Below are 20,110 nucleotides of genomic sequence, written 5' to 3'. Positions count from 1 at the left end.
TTTTTGATGGTTCAAGTTGGTTGCAGCTTCCATTTCAAATGATTTGTATAGAGATGAGGAGGATTAGATAAATTACAAAGTAATATGAAGGAACAAATGTGTATGTGACATATAAATAAATGTGTGTTGAATTACTACGAGGTTTTTGACCAGTGATAATATCCAAGCCCCAGTAAAGGTGCTGAGTTGTGTTAGCATCTGGGCATTTGAGGTCTTTTCCTCATATTTGTATTTAATACACACAGTTCACCTAATTTTCACTGGTTTCTATAGTTGGTGGTATTGTGCACATCAGTGTCAACACCAGTGTTTCTCCACTTGTATATTTTGAACATTAACCAATGTTTTCATAGTTCAGTGGTGAAAATCAAAACATAAACCAATGATCTACCAGTAACCTTGAATCAAAACAGTTTCAATGGATGGTTCATTCCAGGCTATGAGCATGTTTTACCAGGCCTCAAATGGTGCAAGCAGAACTGTAGACCAGTTAATAAACTATCAATTTATAATGATCCCTGCATAAATGTGCCTTTATATGCTACTGCCCAACCTTCCTCCTGCATCCGTGGCATTTTGCTGATCAATGCCCAACCTCCTCCTCATCATTTCCCACCGTTTTCTCAGTGTTCTGCCTAATAATAAACAAGTACAATAACTTATATCACTTCTTGAAAGGAAAGTAATAAGAGGTGTGAATTGCAGAAGTTGCAGCCTGAGGAGACAACAACTTCCTTTCCCACACCAGATATATAGGAAAGGGCAGAACTGAAAACCCCATGTGACATTATCATTAAGAATAGAAAACCTGACACCAGCGCACAGCAACTTACATAGAAAAACCAAAAGACAGATTTGGTGAAGTGGTTGTCTGCTCTCAGTCACGAACTCTCAGGTTCTCAGGAGAACTGACCATATGCATCAGTTTTTCACTGTCAGGATCCTACACGGTGGAGTGCTGGGCGCAGTTTGACATACAGAATCTCGTGAGCTGTGGTATAGCAGTGACTCCCTGCTCCCCTACAGTCACATGCAAGGTCCATGAGCTGCGTTTAGCAACTCCCTTACAGTAGCACACTGTGCCTGTGAGCTGTAGCATCAGCAACTTTACAGCCACACACTGTATCCTATGAGCTGTCATGCAGTGTCTCCCAGTTCACTTACAGTTGCACACCACATCCAGTGGGCTGTGTTATGGCAGCCCCCTTACAATCACACCTTCAGCTGTCCCAGCTTTCTTACAGTGGGGACACTGCACCCTGTAAGCTGTTATGGCAGCTCACTTGTCTCATGAGCTGTGCTACAGCAACGGTTCTCAGCTTGCTTACAGTCACATACGATGAGCAGTTTCATAGCAATGTCTCCCATCTCCTTTACAGTTATACACAGTGTGGAGTGGAGGAGTGGCCTAGTGGTTAGGGTGGTGGACTTTGGTCCTGGGGAACTGAGTTCGATTCCCACTTCAGGCACAGGCAGCAGCTCCTTGTGACTCTGGGCAAGTCACTTAACCCTCCATTGCCCCATGTAAGCCGCATTGAGCCTGCCATGAGTGGGAAAGCGCGGGGTATAAATGTAACAAACAACAAAACAGTTATATACATCAATATATACTGTAGGTAGGAGTTAGGTGGGGCATATATAGAGGGAGGCAAAAGTGTAGCAGCTGAGTCAGAAGGTTACGACTGTATCTCTACAAGTACTGAAGATAAACTTTCTGTTTCATGAAGGCCACGTCCCCATGTTTCAAATTCGGTCCTTGCTCTCCTATGTCTGTTCATACTGTAATTTTCCCTTTTACTATAGAATGTGCTTTAGCCCAGTGAAGGTTTTCTCCAAGTTCTGAAACCCTCAATCTCCGTTCACGCTGCATTAATCTTAGAGTGCCCTCAGTGGAAGTGACCAGAGGTTGCATAATGATGACTTTTTGCAGCAATTATGCATACTGAAAAGTGTTTACAAATTAGCAGGCACGATTGGCAAAGCCAAAGTTAGGTGGCAAGGCACCAATTAGTGACTGGCTAATTATAATCTTTATATGATTAAACACATATGATTGGCTAGTATAAATTTTATTCTGGTTAGTAATTTTTCTCCAAATTGCCAGCTACTGGCTATACAAAATTTTGGCCTGGAATGGGGCCACAATAACCAGCATCCAGTATACCTAAATGAACTTTAAAACCAAGTACTCCAGACACAGATTTGTAGCCACCTCTGAGGTAAATTTAACTTGTATACATTCCATAAGAGTAAGGAAGTCATGTTATGCACATGTGGATATAGGAAGGGAGAGGAAACAGTCAGTGGATTGGAGTCCAGTAGTTAGGTTCAAATCCTGCTTCTCCCACTGATGCTCATTGTGACCTTGGACAAGTCACTTTACTCTACCTTGCCTCTGATACAACTTAGATTGTAAGATGTCTTGAATAGAGATCGACCAACTTAACTGAATGTGTTACTCATTTTGAGCTCATATTTGAAAAAGTCAAGTAATGAAATTGAAAACCCAAACTCCAAATCCAGTGGACCTGGGAATAATGTTTCAAGTTTATTTTATACTTCATACACCTCTAAGTTCCATCTAAGTGGTTTACAATACCCAATAAAAATAGAATCATAGCGGGAAAGGCAGATGAAGGTAGGAAAAGGAAATTTACAATGAGGAAAAAGTGGACTGATTGTATATTCCAGATTTAGGCCCCTCAACAGTACCAAACTATAAAGATAGAGGTGGAATGACTATACTTTGAAGGTTTTTTTTCAAACAAATATGTTTTTAAGGTCGTCTTGAACCTCAGAAAGGAAGTTTCAAGGCATAAGTAGAGCGGTAGGTAATTCCACAGGGGGCAGCCCCACTACAATGAAGATTCAGATACTGTAATTAAGGGACTACAAGAAGATGTTGTGCAGATTGCAAAGTTTTAGAGGGTGCATGGGGATAAGCAGTTATGACAGAAAGAATGGAAGACCAGAAAACTGTATTTGGGGAACTAAGCATCTTGTATGGAATCCTTGCTCAGATCAAATGTTCCTCTTTTAATAGGAAAGTCATGTGGTCCCACTTCTTTACACCAGTAGCCTGACTGCAACATTTTGTACTAACTGCAAGCATTTCATATCTACTATCTGAAAACTTAAGAATGCATTGCAATAGTCTAACTGGCTCGATACCAATGTATGGACTAGAACACTGTAAATACCTGTTTGTAAGCATAAGGCCTGCATTGCCAAACTGAGGCCTATGAACCAAACTCTGACTAGGCCAGGAACCATCTTTTTACTACTATACTGTCATAGTAGTTACAAGACTTCTTACAGCAATGGACTGATATTCCAAGGAACATCTGTGTTTCCTCTCTCTGGTGTGAAACCTACAAAGTGAGATTTACACTGACACTGGTATGTGATAATCTTTGTTGACCATCTCTTGTAAGGCACCAGTAGTACCAGCTTTGATAAGGAGGATCATCAACAAGGCCAGGGGCCTCATTATATCATCTGAACAGGCATTCCTGTGCCCAGTTAATGACAATTACTATTTGGATCAAAGCTTTACCATCCACTGTCAACATGCACACTTCATGCCAGAAGTCTTTATTGGCCCAGCTCATCCAATCAGAGAACTGTTACAAGCATGATATGATGTGCACTATATGAAGGATACTGACTGACAGGAGGGGAGTCTACTCAATGAGTTAGACACAAGAGCTATACAAGCAGATAGCTTGCCAGACTGAGAGATAGACACCTTTCTCTGATTGGTGTTATTTCATTAGCCAACATGTAGTCCCTCTGAGTATCACTGAGGGGGCTGAAGCCCTCTGTGCTCATAAAGGAACTGTACTATGAATATATGCCATACTGAGTCAGAACCAGTAGTGGGTAGCATCTTAGCTTCAACTAAGAAATTTCCAGAGAAGAGCTGTGTGCATTCCAGCTTCCTTGCTTATAGCCTTCCACAATGAACACAGGCAGAAGACACAATGGAGCAGGCAGTCTATCTACATAGTCCTGTCCAGGAGCCGGATGGGGAACTTCAGCATGGAGTCTGAGAGGAAAAGGATAGACCTGCCACAAAGAAGGTGCCAAAGGACTTTTTCAGGCAGCCTACAGGATAAGGTTAGTTATCCTTCCTATAGTCTGGGTGAGATAGAAAGCATTGCCAAGTTCCAAGTGAGTCAGAAACGTTTGGCATGTGATCTTAGGGTAGCACCAACAGTTATGTCTCAGGAATAATTATTAGTTGCACCAATATTGTTATCTTATTTTCTACCATGTACTGATAAGCCTTGCTGCCAAGTTTTCCTTATTGCTTTGCCATACTAATATATCTATCCTTCTATATTACAAACACACACACACACACACATATTTACATCTATCAACCTATCTATCTATTACCAATAAATTGTCATGTATTTCCAAAGTGTGGCATTCTTCTCTCATATTGCCAGCAAAACCTTTGTAAGAACCCTTTTCTTTATTCTGGGACCACTTCAGGGCAAAATCATATCCAAACATGAGACAAGTCACAAATTCTTCCAGAGTAATTAGCAGCTTATTAGACCTATAATATGAAGGGAGATTTGGTCAAAGGAACACTGGAATGAATGAATCATTTTTATGTTTCTAGAAAAGTTTTTGCATGATTGAAGAGATACATGGTTGAAAAGTTAGTTTATCAGCCAAAGTAACTCCACCAGTTTATAGGGAATCAACACTCTTGACTGTTGTATTTGCAATGGAGAGTGGCGCAGAGGGCCTGACTTCAGGTTTCCAGGAAAAGATAAGGGCCTTGAATTTTTCCAGATTTAATTTCAATTTTTGTAAGCTTACCATTAATAGTTGAAATAACTTGGGATTGGCAAGTATCTGGATGTCATCTGCACATATGAAGGAGGTGAGGTATAAAGCTTACATTAGGCCAGCTAATGGGGACAAAAATATGTTAAATAATATAGGAGCCAGTGGGACCTTGCAAGTAAGGGAGGATGGGCAAGGGCATTTTGCCAAAGAACAGAGTTAGATCTATTGGATAGATAGAGCAGAATCATTCATAGACTCTCCCCAACATGTAGGGTACAAATGTCATAAATAAATAAACAAACAAACATCCCTATTTCTTTAAGTCTGTCTCGTAATAGCGTGTGATCTATAAGACTGAAGGCTGCCAAGAGATCTAGGGGAATCAGGACCACAGTTCTGGTATGATAAAGATTTGCTGGGATGAATGTAGTAAGGCCTATGAGGGCAGTTTTGTGCTCCAGTGCTTGCAAAAGCATGTTTGATATGGGTATATAAAAGGCAATTTGTTCCAAGAAGTTTATTAATTGTTCCACCACTATGCCTTCAGTTAGTTTAGGTACAAATAGTTGGTTAACTATTTGACACTAGTATGAAATGTAAGAATAATTTTTTTTAATGTCTTTAATTCCAGGGTAGAGGCAGGCAGATTTCTAGGCAGGAGAAACTGCACCTACTTCAACAGATTTAGTGATCAAGCAATGAAGATAAGGAAGGAAACATTCTGATTATATGCAAAGGTATGGGGTTGTGTGGTGTAGTTTTAGTCTTGATAGTTTTTAGTGTGTTCTTAACAGCAGAGGGAGTGAACATGTTGAAAGAAGTGAGTGTACTGCAAAGAAGCCATTGGTGTGAGTAGTCGAAACCTATGCAGGGCTAGGTTAATTTGCTAAGGAGGGGACCAGGACTGATGTTGGCAAATGGGGACAATGAAAGTTTTAGGGTATGCATCTTTGCTGCAAAGTGAGAAAACAGATCTGAAGCATAAGTATTAAGATTAAGAACTTGGTCTATCAATATAGTGTGCGAGCACATGGGAAAACATCTTGGGAAAAACCATCACTGCTTAGTGTCCATGGCACTATCACCTCTGGCAACAAATTCTGAGTGGAATAAAAGTAGAGGGATTTAATTTAATTATTTGTATTCCGCTTAATCAGTAACAGTTCTAGGCAGATTACAACAACAACAACAAAAAACCCAGATATAGTAAACAAATAATATCCAGAAAAAAAGAAGAAATTCATTAAAAAAATAAAAATAACTAAACTCATTCAAAATACTTTCTAAATATCCATGTTTTAACAGTATGCCTAAAACTCATATAATTTGTTATAATTCTAATATTTGAAGGCAAAGAGTTCCACAGTTCAGAGCCTTTTCCCAATAAAATAGAATTAAGAGTCTTCTTCAGTTGACAAATAGACTTCACCAGGATTATTAATCTGATATCAGATAGTAACCTAAGGGTTCTTTTTTGTTGATATAAGTTAACACAATACAAAAGGTAATCAAGACTCGTACCATATAAAGCATTAAAAATCATGGTCAGCAGCTTGAACTCTACCCTAGCCTTGCAAGAAAGCCAATGTAATTTCTTCAAATACAGTGCAGCATGTTCAAACTGAGCACCACCACATATCAGCTTTGCAGCAGCATTTTAAACTATCTGCAGTTTATCTGGCAGTCCTACATACCCAATGTTACAATAATCTATAATGGATAACACCATTGACTGAACAACCACCTAAAAACAGAAAGAGTCGCAGCAACATTTTCAGTTTAAAGAATAATTTACAGACCATACTATTCACTTGTGTGGACATTATTAATCAGAACCCCCAATAATTTTATCTCATCCCTAATGGGAATCTCTTCTCCCACCAACTTAAATGGCATTTGTGGTTTACAACATGGGCACCTTCCAACCCAAAGAACATTTGTTTTTATCACAAATTTTAAATCAAGTGAACACATCTAGGCATATAAAACATCAAAAACCCTATTCATAAAAGAATATACTGAACCTACATCAGAAACAAATGAAAACAAAAGAATATCATCTGCATAAGAAAAATACTTAAAAACGTAAATATTCAAAAACCTCCCTATACCCCTCAAATAAAAATTTAAAAAATAGTGGAAAGAGGAACACCATGCTTCATGTCCCAAGGAGATGAGAGTTTTTTTCTGCCAGAAAACTTTCAGAGATCTATTCCACAAGAAAGCCAATTAACTATGCCAACATATCTGCCAGGTCTACTTCTGATAGTTTAGTATGCAGGGTATCATGGTTTACCACGTCAAACTCATCTAAAAATCAAAATCAAAATAAAGTCTATTTTACAAGACAGACTGATAATTCTGCAGCTTAATATATGAACCCCCATCCCAGTTTCTACCTTTCAAAGCTGATGTGCAAGACAAACATGTACAGTACTTGGAAGAAAGCAACAATAGACTTTGTTACAGACAGACATTACCTTCACCTACATGACTCCAAGCTTCTTTACATACATTGTCCCCTCTAAGACAGCTTCCAAATCCTTTCCACACATACAAACCTTTTGGAGACAGTTCCCTTATACAGTAACATAGTAGATGATGGCAGATAAAGAACTGTATGGTCCATCCAGTCTGCCCAACAAGATAAACTCATATCATATGTACACTTGATCTTGATTTGTCCTTGTCATTTTCAGGGCACAGACAGAAGTCTGCCCAGCACTGGATTGTTCTCCAAATTCTGAAGTGGTCATCGAAGCCCCACTCCAGCCCATCCAAATCTGTCCAGCCACGATCAAGGCACAGACCATAGAAGTTTGCCTAGCACTGGCCTTGCTTCCCAATTACTGGAGTTGCCCCTCTAAGACATCTCCCAGGCCAGATCCTTTAGACACAACATGATACCTTTTGAGACAGCTCCCTTACAAACAAACTGACTCTTCAGAGACAACTCCCAATTCTCATTATAGCCATATTGACCCTCTGTAAAACAACTCTTTGCTTCATTACGGACACACACATATCCGACTCCTTAGAGTTCTAATACAGCATAACACTTTGTGTGAGTGTATGTGTGTATGTATTCTGGAAGAGGAATGTGTGATCGATTCTGTGTTCATGTAGGAAGACTGTGTGTGTGTGCACACATGTGTGTTACAGTCTGAATGGTGTAGTTTGCTGCTAGACCTAGTCTCAGTCCCCTTCTCCCTCCTGCAAGCTTTTACCCCTCCCCCTCTGTTGGGGGGTGCTGCCCACAGATGACTTTGATAGCACTGTATGGTCCTTTCAGGTCGGCCACCTGCTAAGTCTGTGACTAAGTTGTTGCAAAACTATATCCTCATTACTTTATCCTAACCAGCAATTTAGAACAGCTCTCTTTTCTGCAGTATTGAAAGTGAATGACTTGCCTCAGTCTTGACATCTGATTAATTATACCAGCATCTTTCAGCTTGCCAATATACAGGTCCTAGCATGAGACTCTGAACAACAAAACTTTCAAATAAAATACAGTACTCATCTAATGGGAAACCCCACTGCAGGTGTATGTGTTTCACACTGAGGTTTTCATTTCTCCACACAGTGGATTGTGAGTGTTTTGCTTGCTCTAAACTGGAAGGACAGCAAAGTCGATCACCTTTAATAAGAGTTCCCTGTAGACAGAGGAGAATGCAGCCACACTGTATGGTGACATCATCCAATGGATTCAGCATGCCGGATCTGTCCTCCAGCTCAAGAGAAGTCTTTTAGGATTCTCCTGAGCATGCAGGGGAATTCCCATACATCAGTCTGTATCCAAGCTAGGTAGTCTGAGTCTAATGTGTCACTAGCAGGGAAGAAGTGCAGGAAAGTCTGGCTTCATTCTTCTGTTACAGGTAAGCAACTTTGCTTTCTCTGTAGTCAAGTAGGGTAGATGTAAGTAAACTATGCAATGATGATTTCAAAGCTGAGGGCCACAATATTAAGCGCTGGTCCGTAAATTGGAAAAAAATATATAGCATGAATAGAGACTATCAGTAAATGAAGAAGTTGCACAAGACCGTCTGTCCAAAACAAAGTATCATGAAGATGTAGAATCCAGGCTAAGTGCCTGGTAAAGGTATGAACTGTTGACCAGCTGGCAGTCTTACAGATATCTGCAACTGAGGTGGTTCTAGGATTAGCAATAAAGGCCACTGTGGCTCTAAGGATGTGTGCACTGCTTTTAGATTAAAGTTATTATTTTATTATTATTAATTTGGATTTTGCTCACACCTTTTTCAGTAGTAGCTCAAGGTGAGTTATATTCAAAGTACACTGGATATTTATCTGTCCCAGGAGGGCTCACAATCTAAGTTTGTACCTGAGGCAATGGAGGGTTAAGTGAGTTGCTCAAGATCACAAGGAGCAGCAGTGGGATTTGAACCGGCCACCTCTGGATTTCAAGACCGGTGCTCTAACCACTAGGCCACTCCTATTGATGATTTAACTGCTTTGCAATCAAATCCCCAGGTGTATAAGGTTTGAAAGTAGCGAAAAGCTGTGAAGTATGCTGTAGGTTTTCAGTTTTACGTAAGTAGTAGAGAAGGGCAGTCCAGCATATAAAGGATTTCTTCTTCTTGTGAGGAATGTGGGCCTGGAAAGAAATGTTATGGAAAAGATGACGTGGAACTCTGAGACGCCTTGGTGAGGAAGTTGTGATGGGTATGGAGGAGTACTTTGTTAGGGAAGAACTGAATACATGGAGGATAAGTAACTAAAGCTTTAAGGTCCCTGACTCATCTCAGTCTTAATGGTGACAAGGAATATTGTCCAGGTTAGGTGTAGGTTTTGTGTAGGTTGTCCCAGGCTGATAGAGGGTCACATACTACTGACCTTGTTTTCAGAAGGCCCATCACAAAGCAGAATACGATAGGGTGTTATGACAGGGTTTATGGAACACTGCCCCTCACCCTTAAGAAAAGTCTCTCTCTAACTTGCCTGGGCCACCTTAAGAGCACTGATCCTGCCCCCAGGAGGAAGTGAGCCAGGAGGGGTGGAGGCAATACCTGGGAGTTTAAAAGACAGGTCCAGGCTGAGGTTAAGGAAGCCTACGGAAGGGAGAACAGAAGCCCCAGCATACACCTTACTGAACACCTCCAGCTACTGTGATGTGGCCAAGGTAAGCCAATCTTTTATTTGAAGATTTGTGAGCCTTGTTCTAAGGTCTGGCTATGGCCAGACTTGTAAATACAAAGAAGGAAAGAGAAAAACTAGAAACTGTGTTTGAGGCGTGGCTGACATAGGCCATAGAATGTGTTGTCGGCACCATTGGCCACAGGCCCATGCAAAACCTTTTTTCCCCTCTGAAGATAAGAGACGTCTTTGTTCTAGGCCTGTGAAGGAACAGGCCTCTGAATCCTAAGGCATTGGTATGATGCTGCTTGGTGGAGAAGGGTGTTGTTGTCCTGGATGAATCTTAATAGGAATCTACTGTGTGAGTAGGGTAGGCGGAGTTACAGATACAGCGGGCAAAGCTATAGGTGTGGCGGGTGCAGCTGCTGGCTGGATGAGCAATTAGCTTTGGGTTGAGAAAGGGCATGCACCAAAATGCCTTGGGGGGGGGGGGGGGGGGAGAAGCATCAGCTTGGGGGATTAGAGGGGCCATTTCTTTCCTTGGCTGGGAGAGGGAAGACTCCGCTCCCCCTACTTACTGTGCGTATTCTTCTTGGCTTTCCTGTGCTCCTCAGAATGGACTCCATGCATCTCATAGTATGCCTGAGTCTGGCCAGTTGGGCTGAGTTGCCAGTGACATTCTGACCGTGCAAGTGCCTTCCTGCAATCTGCCAGCCAATTAGAAATGGTGCATTTCCTGATGGTGACCCCCATCCTGTTGGGATCAAAAGAAACAAAAGGTTGGGCAGACTGTCTGTGGAGCCTGGTCCACTCCATCTAGTAGGCCAATGTTCCCTTGCAATCCAAGGTGTACAAGCTGCTTTTCCCAGGATGGGCATGCGGTTGGGGAAAGAATGCTGGCAAGACAATCAGCTGGTTCAGATGGAATTCCAACACCACCTTTCGTAAGAACTTTGGGTGAGTGCAGAGGACTATTCTGTTGTGATGAAATTTAGTATAAGGTGCATCCACCACTAAAGCCTGACACTCACTGCCACCAAGAAAATGACCTTCCAGATCAAGTACTTCAGATGGCAGGAATTCAGTAGCTCAAAAGGAGCTTTCATCAGCTAGGTGATAATGACTTTGAGATCCCATGGCACTGGTGGAAGTCTGACAGGGTGCTTTGACAAAAGCAAACCTCTCATGAAGCGAACAACTAGAGGCTGTCCAGAGATGGGCTGACCTTCTACACGTTGATGATAAGCACTAACTGCACTAAGGTGAACCCTTATGGAGTTGATCTTGAGACCAGACTCTGATAGATGTAAAAGGTATTCAAGCATATAAGTGCTAAACCAATACCTTACAATCAGGGCATATATACATTCAGTAGTTTCTAAATTAAATTGCTCTGGGCAGTTTTTCGAATTTTTGAGATTTATTAGTTTATATTCAAATAAACAGTCGACAATCCTGTCTCTTTTTCTTACTGTGAATCTATCAATATGTATACACAATTTATAGCTTATCTGCTAATCTGTAAATCTCTGCCACTTCATCATACACAGTACACTACTACTACTACTACTATTTAACATTTCTAAAGCGCTACTGGGGTTACGCAGCGCTGTACAATTTAACATAGAAGGACAGTCCCTGCTCAGAGAGCTTACAATCTAAAGGACAAATGTACAGTCAATCAAGTAGGGGTTGTCAAATTGGGGCAGTCTAGATTTCCTGAAAGGTATAAAGGTTAGGTGCTGAAAGCCACATTGAAGAGGTGGGCTTTGAGTAAGGATTTGAACATAGTAACATAGTAGATGACGGCAGAAAAAGACCTGCACGGTCCATCTAGTCTGCCCACGATAAACTCATATGTGTATACCTTACCTTGATTTGTACCTGTCTTTTTCAGGACACAGACCGTATAAGTCTGTACAGCAGTATTTCCCGCCTCCCAACCACCAGTCCCGCTCCCATCACCGGCTCTGGCACAGACCCCCGTATAAGTCTGCCCTCCCCCATCCTAGCCTCTCAACCACCAACCCCTCTTCCCCCCCGCCACCCAATTTCAGCTAAGCTTCTGTGGATCCATTCCTTCTGCACAGGATTCCTTTATGCCTGTCCCACGCATGCTTGAATTCCATTACTGTTTTCATCTCCACCACCTCCCGCGGGAGGGCATTCCAAGCGTTCACCACCCTCTCTGTGAAGAAATACTTCCTGACATCTTTCCTGAGTCTGCCCCCCTTCAATCTCATTTCATGTCCTCTCGTTCTACGCCTTCCCATCTCCGGAAAAGATTCGTTTGCGGATTAATACCTTTCAATATTTGAACGTCTGTATCATATCACCCCTGTTCCTCCTTTCCTCCAGAGTATACATGTTCAGGTCAGCAAGTCTCTCTTCATACGTCTTGGAACGCAACTCCCATACCATCCTCGTAGCTTTTCTTTGTACCGCTTCCATTTTTTTTAACATCCTTCGCAAGGTACGGCCTCCAAAACTGAACACAATACTCCAGGTGGGGCCTCACCAACGTCTTATACAGGGGCATTAAAACCTCCTTTTTTCTGCTGGTCACACCTCTCTCTATACAGCCTAGCAACCTTCTCGCTACGGCCACCGCCTTGTCGCACTGTTTCATCGCCTTTAGGTCCTCAGATACTATCACCCCAAGATCCCTCTCCCCGTCCGTGTCTATCAGGCTCTCCCCACCTAACACATACGCCTCCCTTGGATTTCTACTCCCTAAGTGCATCACTTTGCATTTCTTCGCATTGAATTTTAATTGCCAAACGTTAGACCATTTTTCCAGCTTCTTCAGATCTTTTTTCATGTTTTCCACTCCCTCCGGGGTGTCCACTCTGTTGCAAATCTTGGTGTCATCCGCAAAAGGCAACCTTTACCTTGTAACCCTTCGGCAATGTCACTCACAAATATATTGAACAGAATGGGCCCCAGCACCGATCCCTGAGGCACTCCACTACTCACCTTTCCCTCCTCCGAGCAAACTCCATTCACTACCACCCTCTGGCGTCTGCCCGTCAACCAGTTCCTAATCCAGTTCACCACTTCGGGTCCTATCTTCAGCCCTTCTAGTTTATTCAAGAGCCTCCTGTGGGGAACAGTGTCAAAAGCTTTGCTGAAACCTAAGTAGATGACGTCCATAGCATGTCCTTGATTTAATTCTCCCGTCACCCAGTCAAAGAATTCAATGAGATTCGTTTGGCACGACTTCCCTTTGGTGAAACCATGTTGTCTCGGATCTTGCAACTTATTTGCTTCCAGGAAATTCACTATCCTTTCCTTCAGCATGGCTTCCATTACTTTTCCAATAACCGAAGTGAGGCTTACCGGCCTGTAGTTTCCAGCTTCTTCCCTATCCCCACTTTTGTGAAGAGGGACCACCTCCGCCATTCTCCAATCCCTCGGAACCTCTCCCGTCTCCAAGGATTTATTAAACAAATCTTTAAGAGGACCCGCCAGAAAGTGAATGATACATACCTGTAGCAGGTGTTCTCCGAGGACAGCAGGCTGATTGTTCTCACGACTGGGTGACGTCCGCGGCAGCCCCCACAAACCGGAAAAAGCTTCGCGGGACGGTCGGCACGCAGGGCACGCCCACCGCGCATGCGCGGCCGTCTTCCCGCCCGTGCGCGACCGCTCCCGCCAGTTGAATGACTAGCAAAAAAGATGAAACACACAACTCCAAAGGGGAGGAGGGAGGGTAGGTGAGAACAATCAGCCTGCTGTCCTCGGAGAACACCTGCTACAGGTATGTATCATTCACTTTCTCCGAGGACAAGCAGGCTGCTTGTTCTCACGACTGGGGTATCCTTAGCTCTCAGGCTCACTCAAAACAAGAACCCAGGTCAATTGAACCTCGCAACGGCGAGGGTACAACAGAAAATTGACCTACGAAGAACAACTAACTGAGAGTGCAGCCTGACCAGAATAAATTCGGGTCCTGGAGGGTGGAGTTGGATTTACACCCCAAACAGATTCTGCAGCACCGACTGCCCGAACCGACTGTCGCGTCGGGTATCCTGCTGGAGGCAGTAATGTGATGTGAATGTGTGGACAGATGACCACGTCGCAGCCTTGCAAATCTCTTCAATAGTGGCTGACTTCAAGTGGGCCACCGACGCTGCCATGGCTCTAACACTATGAGCCGTGACATGACCCTCAAGAGCCAGCCCAGCCTGGGCGTAAGTGAAGGAAATGCAATCTGCTAGCCAATTGGAGATGGTGCGTTTCCCGACAGCGACCCCTAGCCTGTTAGGGTCGAAAGAAATAAACAATTGGGCGGACTGTCTGTGGGGCTGTGTCCGCTCCAAGTAGAAGGCCAATGCTCTCTTGCAGTCCAATGTGTGCAACTGACGTTCAGCAGGGCGGGTATGCGGCCTGGGGCAGAATGTTGGCAAGACAATTGACTGGTTAAGATGGAACTCCGACACCACCTTCGGCAGGAACTTTGGGTGGGTGCGGAGCACTACTCTGTTATGATGAAATTTGGTATATGGAGCGTGAGCTACTAGGGCTTGAAGCTCACTGACCCTACGAGCTGAAGTAACTGCCACCAAGAAAATGACCTTCCAGGTCAAGTACTTCAGATGGCAGGTATTCAGTGGCTCAAAAGGAGGTTTCATCAGCTGGGTGAGGACGACGTTGAGATCCCATGACACTGTGGGAGGCTTGATAGGGGGCTTTGACAAGAGCAAGCCTCTCATGAATCGAACTACTAAGGGCTCTCCAGAGATGGCTTTACCTTCCACACGATAATGGTAAGCACTAATCGCACTAAGGTGATTCCTTACTGAGTTGGTCTTGAGACCAGACTCTGATAAGTGCAGAAGGTATTCAAGCAGGTTCTGTGCAGGACAAGAACGAGGTTCTAGGGCCTTGCTCTCACACCAAACGACAAACCTCCTCCACTTGAAAAAGTAACTCTTTTTAGTGGAATCCTTCCTAGAGGCAAGCAAGACACGGGAGACACCCTCAGACAGACCCAACGCAGCGAAGTCTACGCCCTCAACATCCAGGCCGTGAGAGCCAGGGATTGAAGGTTGGGGTGCAGCAACGCTCCGTCGTTCTGCGAGATGAGAGTCGGAAAACACTCCAATCTCCACGGTTCTTCGGAGGACAACTCCAGAAGAAGAGGAAACCAGATCTGACGAGCCCAAAAGGGCGCGATCAGAATCATGGTGCCGCGGTCTTGCTTGAGCTTCAGTAAGGTCTTCCCCACCAAAGGTATGGGAGGATAAGCATACAGGAGGCCAGTCCCCCAATGAAGGAGAAAGGCATCTGACGCTAGCCTGCCGTGTGTCTGAAGTCTGGAACAGAACAGAGGCAGCTTGTGGTTGGTCCGAGAGGCGAAAAGGTCCACCGAGGGGGTGCCCCACTCTCGGAAGATCTTGCGTACCACTCTGGAATGGAGCGACCACTCGTGCGGTTGCATGACTCTGCTCAGTCTGTCGGCCAGACTGTTGTTTACGCCTGCCAGGTACGTGGCTTGGAGAAGCATGCCGAACCGGCACGCCCAACGCCACATCCCGACGGCTTCCTGACACAGGGGGCGAGATCCGGTGCCCCCTGCTTGTTGACGTAATACATTGCAACCTGATTGTCTGTCCGAATTTGGATAATTTGGTAGGACAGCCGATCTCTGAAAGCCTTCAGTGCGTTCCAGATCGCTCGGAGCTCCAGGAGGTTGATCTGCAGATCCTTTTCCTGGAGGGACCACAGACCCTGGGTGTGAAGCCCATCGACATGAGCTCCCCACCCCAGGCGAGATGCATCCGTCGTCAGCACTTTCGTGGGCTGCGGAATTTGGAATGGACGTCCCAGGGTCAAATTGGTCCGAATGGTCCACCAGAGCAGTGAAGTGCGGCAACTGGTGGAGAGGCGGATGACATCTTCTAGATTCCCGGTGGCTTGGAACCACTGGGAAGCTAGGGTCCATTGAGCAGATCTCATGTGAAGACGAGCCATGGGAGTCACATGAACTGTGGAGGCCATATGACCCAGAAGTCTCAACATCTGCCGAGCTGTGACCTGCTGAGACGCTCTGGTCTGCGAGGCCAGGGCCAGGAGATTGGTGGCCCTCGCTTCGGGAAGGTAGGCCTGAGCCGTCTGGGCATTCAGCAGAGCTCCTATGAATTCCAGAGACTGTGTTGGCTGGAGATGGGACTTTGGGTAATTTATCACAAACCCCAGCAGCTCCAGAAGTCGAGTAGTGCACTGCATAGACCGGAGGGCTCCCGCCTCCGAGGTGTTCTTGACCAGCCAATCGTCGAGATATGGGAACACGTGCACTCCCAGCTTGCGTAGGTAGGCCGCTACCACCACGAGGCACTTTGTAAACACTCGTGGGGCAGAGGCGAGCCCAAAGGGCAGCACACAATACTGAAAGTGCCGTGCGCCCAGGCGGAATCTGAGATACTATCTGTGAGCTGGCAGTATCGGGATGTGAGTGTATGCGTCCTTTAAATCCAGGGAACATAGCCAATCGTTTTTCTGAATCATTGGCAGAAGGGTGCCCAAGGAAAGCATCCTGAACTTTTCTTTGACCAGGAATTTGTTCAGGCCTCTCAGGTCTAGGATGGGACGCATCCCCCGTTTTCTTTTCCACAAGGAAGTACCTGGAATAGAATCCCTGCCCTTCCTGCCCGGGTGGTACGGGCTCGACCGCATTGGCGCTGAGAAGGGCGGAGAGTTCCTCTGCAAGTACCTGCTTGTGATGGGAGCTGAAAGATTGAGCTCCCGGAGGACAATTTGGTGGCAGGGAGGCCAAATTCAGGGCGTATCCGCACCGCACTATTGGAGAACCCACTGGTCGGAGGTTATGAGAGGCCACCTTTGGTGAAAAAATTTTAACCTCCCCCCGACCGGCAGATCGTCCGGTACGGACACTTTGAGGGCGGCTATGTTCCCGTGGATCCAGTCAAAAGCCCGTCCCCAGCTTTTGCTGTGGAGGCACAGGGGGCTGCTTAGGCGCACGCTGTTGACGAGAACGAGCGCGCTGGGTCTGTCCCTGTGCCTGACGAGGCCTTCGGGCCGGCTGGTTGTACCTACGCTTTGCAAAAGAATAGGGTGCAGCCTGCCGGGCCCGGGAAAAACGTCCACCTGCTGAGGTGGATGCTGAAGGCGCCCGGTGGGAGAGCTTGTCGAGGGCGGTTTCCCGCTGATGCAGTTGGTCCACCAGCTGCTCGACCTTCTCACCAAAAATATTATCCCCCCGGCAAGGGATGTCGGCCAGTCTCTGCTGGGTGCGGTTGTCCAGGTCAGAGGCACGCAGCCATGAGAGCCTGCGCATCACTATACCTTGGGCCGCAGCACGAGAAGCCACGTCACAGGTGTCATAGATACCCCTGGACAGGAACTTTCTGCACGCCTTCAGCTGCCTGACCACCTCCTGATAAGGCCTGGACTGCTCCGGCGGGAGCTTATCGACCAGGTCCGCCAGTTGCTGCACATTGGTCCGCATGTGGATGCTCATATAGAGCAGGTATGACTGGATGCGGGTCACGAGCATGGAGGATTGGTAGGCCTTCCTCCCAAACGAGTCCAGAGTGCGAGACTCCCGCCCCGGAGGCGCCGAGGCGGTATCCCTCGAACTCCGTGCCCTCTTGAGAGCAGAATCCACGACCGCCGAGTCATGGGGCAGTTGGGGCCGCATTAACTCTGGGTCAGAGTGGATCCTGTACTGGGACTCTGCTTTCTTGGGAATGGTGGGGTTAGTTAACGGTCGCACCCAGTTCCGAAGCAGTGTCTCCTTGAGGACATTGTGCAGCGGTACCGTGGAGGACTCTCTAGGTGGTGATGGATAGTCGAGGACCTCGAGCATCTCGGCCCTCGGCTCTTCCACAGAGACCACGGGGAAGGGAATGCTGATAGACATATCCCGCACAAAGGAGGCAAAGGAGAGACTCTCAAGAGGTGAGAGCTTCCTCTCCGGTGAAGGCATGGGGTCCGAGGGAAGGCCCGTAGACTCCTCTGAGGAGAAATATCTAGGGTCCTCCTCTTCCCCCCACGAGGCCTCATCCTCGGTATCGGACATAAGCTCATGTAGCTGAGTCCTGAACCGGGCCCGGCTCGACGTCGAGGCACCGAGGTCTCGGTGTCGTCGAGCGGTGGACTCCCGCGCCGGCGGGGACGGAGCTACCTCCATCGACGTCGACGGGGACTCCACCTGCGTAGCAGTCGAGACCGGCGCCGCAAGCGGCGGCGGTGTCGACGGCCCCGGCGCCGGGCTAGAGCTCGCCGGCGCCACAGACATCAGCGCCGAGGGCGCAAGCACCCCCGGCGCCGGCACAGCCTGGCGCATCAGCCCTTCCAGGATCCCCGGAAGGATGGCTCTGAGGCACTCGTCCAGGCCCGCTGCCGGGAAAGGCGGTGGGGCCGGTAGGGGTGTCGGCGCCAGAAGCTGATGGGGGCCAGGAGACGGCACCGAGGTGCCGGAACCCTGACGCATCGGTACCTCCACAATCGACGGGGACCTCTCCTCTCGACGTGGACGCTTCGGCGTCGCCTCCTCTCCGATGTCCGGATGCACCGAGGGCGACCGGTGACGACGCTTCTTATCCTTCTTGCGATGCACGTCACCGGCGCCGGGAGGTATGGAGGAGGAGGAGGACGATCCCCCTCGGTCTCGAGGAGCCGGGTCAGACAGGGTTCGGTCCCGTGGACCACGGGCTGAGGGAGTGACCGGGGCCGACTGCCCACGCGGCCTCTACCCTCACCGGAGGACCGGCGGGCCCTGTTCTCCTGGGGTCGATGCCATCGGTGCCGATGTCTCGGGCATCGATACCGGTACCGAAGGACCGGGCGTCGATACCGATGCCGTCGAGGTCGACGTCGAGGGGCCGGCGCAAGTTCCAAAAAGACGGTCCCGTAGAACTTGCCTCGCAACCTGAGTCCGTTTCCGGAGACCGAGACACAGGGGACACGACTTGGGATTGTGCTCCGGCCCGAGGCACTGGAGGCACCAAGCGTGGGTGTCGGTCTGCGAGATCGGCCGGCCGCACCGACCACACTTTTTAAATCCACTCGGGACCTTCGAGGACATCGACGGAAAAATCGCGTCGGCGAAGTCAAAGTCGTCGATGGTGGCGGAAATCACACCTCGAAAAAGGGGAAAAATGACCGTGCGGCCACTAGGCCGCAACGCGGCGTCCCCGCTAGAAGCGAGGGAAAAAGGGGAGCGCGTGCTCCACACGCTCAGGTTTTTTTTTTTTTTTAAAGAAAACCGGGCGGTGTACAAACCAAATAGAAAAAAGAAACGAAAATTTAACGATTCGCGTAAACGCGATCGACTTTCCGGCGGCTGAGAATAGAGAGAGCGGCAAAGCACGACTCTCTCCAGACGCGGAAAAAAGGAACTGGCGGGAGCGGTCGCGCACCGGCGGGAAGACGGCCGCGCATGCGCGGTGGGCGTGCCCTGCGTGCCGACCGTCCCGCGAAGCTTTTTCCGGTTGGTGGGGGCTGCCGTGGACGTCACCCAGTCGTGAGAACAAGCAGCCTGCTTGTCCTCGGAGAACCTCTCTGAGTTCCCTCAGTATTCTGGGGTGGATCCCGTCCGGCCCCATGGCTTTGTCCACCTTTAGCTTTCCAAGTTGTTCATATACACTCTCTTCCGTGAACGGTGCTCTATCCACTTCGTTTTCAGGTGTACTTTTGCCAGTCCCTCTCGGTCCTTCCCCAGGATTTTCTTCAGTAAAAACAGAACAAAAGTATCTATTTAGCAAATTGGCTTTTTCTTCATCATTTTCTACATAGTGTTTTGCTGTATCTTTTAGTCTCACAATCCCCTTTTTAGTCTTTCTCCTTTCACTAATATACCTGAAGAAGTTTTTGTCTCCCCTCCGTACATTTCTAGCCATTTGTTCTTCCGCTTGTGCCTTCGCCAGACGTACCTCTCTCTTGGCTTCTTTCAGTTTCATCCGGTATTCTTCCCCGTGTTCCTCTACTTGAGATTTTTTGTATTTCTGGAACGTTAACTCTTTAGCCTTTATTTTCTCAGCCACTTGCTTTGAAAACCATATCGGTTTCCTTTTTCTCTTGCTTTTATTTACCCTCCTTACATAAAGGTCTGTGGCCCTGTTTATTACTTCTTTTAGCCTGGACCACTGTCCTTCCACTTCTCGTATGTCCTCCCAGCCCATCAGCTCCTTCCTCAGGTATTCTTCCATTTTGTTAAAGTCAGCTCGCTTGAAATCCAGGACTT

The 20,110-nt window shown here is 46.8% G+C and overlaps 1 protein-coding gene across 1 annotated transcript in view; it reads right to left on the bottom strand.

Moving 5' to 3' along the window:
- SMG6 (SMG6 nonsense mediated mRNA decay factor) overlaps positions 1-20,110 on the bottom strand; it is a 214,962-nt gene that overhangs the window by 53,147 nt on the left and 141,705 nt on the right. The gene's annotated exons all lie outside the window — the stretch shown is intronic.

Source organism: Microcaecilia unicolor, chromosome 13, assembly GCF_901765095.1.
Source record: "Microcaecilia unicolor chromosome 13, aMicUni1.1, whole genome shotgun sequence".
NCBI classification, from domain to species: Eukaryota; Metazoa; Chordata; class Amphibia; order Gymnophiona; family Siphonopidae; genus Microcaecilia; species Microcaecilia unicolor.
The sequence above is the reverse complement of the archived record's forward strand: the minus strand, read 5'-3'. Positions and strand labels throughout refer to the sequence as shown.